The sequence below is a fragment of the Melanotaenia boesemani genome, chromosome 19, assembly GCF_017639745.1.
Source record: "Melanotaenia boesemani isolate fMelBoe1 chromosome 19, fMelBoe1.pri, whole genome shotgun sequence".
Lineage (NCBI taxonomy): Eukaryota > Metazoa > Chordata > Actinopteri > Atheriniformes > Melanotaeniidae > Melanotaenia > Melanotaenia boesemani.
This window is the reverse complement of record NC_055700.1, coordinates 31,700,354-31,701,984: the sequence shown is the minus strand read 5'-3', so window position 1 is coordinate 31,701,984 and position 1,631 is coordinate 31,700,354.

Below are 1,631 nucleotides of genomic sequence, written 5' to 3'. Positions count from 1 at the left end.
GAGAGAACACGCATTAAGGTAGACTACATATACGGACATTTAACATACGGACAAACGCGCGCAATCAGGCTGCATGCAAACACGCGCGAACACGCAAGAGGGGCGCACAAAGACACACGCGTCAGTAACACGCATGAAGCATTAAACCGTTCACAATAACCATGTTAAAAATCGTCTGTTGGAATGTACATGGAGCCGGTTCCAGGGAGAAGAGGTTGAAGATCTTTAATAAATTACAGGAGCTGCAGGCTGACATTGTCTTACTACAAGAGACTCATTTAACAAACTCAACCATAGATCTTCTTAAAACAGCTCAGTTTCCTCATGTTTACTCAGCCTGTTATAATTCTAGGCAGAGAGGAGTAGCTACTCTTATTAATAAGAGACTAAATTTTGACATAGATAGCACAGTAGTGGATCCGGAAGGCAGATTTCTGATAACTTTATTATCTATTTGTAATATCAAATTATGTATTACCAATGTGTACGGCCCCAATGCAGATGATCCCTCCTTTTTCCACTCCCTGTTTGCTACACTCCAGAATTATTCAGATAACAGAATAGTGCTAGCTGGTGATTTTAATGTAGTCTTGACTGAACAAGATCGCTGCAGCACATCAGGTAGTCATCGAGTCTGGCAGTCGTCAGAAACTATCAAACAGTACATGAAGGATTTTGGTCTTTGCGATGCTTGGCGCTCTCACCATCCTAAACTAAGAGAATACACCTTCTTCTCTTCAGTTCACCACTCCTTCTCTAGACTAGATTATATTTAGGCCCGAGCACCGAAGGCGGTGCGAAGGCCTGTTGTAATTGCTCCGTTTCTTCCTTATTAGGCCCGAGCACCGACGGCGGTGCGAAGGCCTGTTGTAATTGCTCCGTTTTTTCCCTATTTAGGCCCGAGCACCGAAGGCGGTGCGAAGGCCTATTGTAATTGCTCCGTTTCTTCCTTATTAGGCCCGAGCACCGAAGGCGGTGCGAAGGCCTATTGTAATTGCTCCGTTTCTTCCTTATTAGGCCCGAGCACCGAAGGCGGTGCGAAGGCCTATTGTAATTGCTCCGTTTCTTCCTTATTCTTCTTCTTCTTGTCAAAAGTAAATTGCATTTTAGGGGACCTGAACATGCGCGAAAACGCGCCTAATTTTGCGTACCCCCCCAAAGGAATGCGTAAATTTAGGTATTTTGGGGTGCTTGGGACTGTTCGGGCAAAATTGAAGGAGAGCGCCACCTATTTATGATGCCCCGCCACTGCACATCATCAATCTTTATGAAAATCACTACACATATTCCAAATGCTCGGGCGAACAAAAAATCCTCTTGGAGCAACAGCCTAAAACCAACAGGAAGTCGGCCATTTTGGGTCAAAGCCGCCATTTTGGCGTTTTACTGACATTTTCAAAATCTATCTCCTCCTAGAGATTTTTTCGTACCGCTACCAAAATAGCTCAGGATGTCCAGAAGGCATGTGTCTTTAAAAGTTATTGAAAGTTTTCTAATAGGAGAAAGGACATGGAGGGGGTGGGGCCTCAAAGTTTGACATCTCGCCATGAAGAACGAAAGTGATATAACTTCCACATAAAACAATATATCCCAACCAAAATGGCCATGTATGATGCCAGTCCCATCCTGAA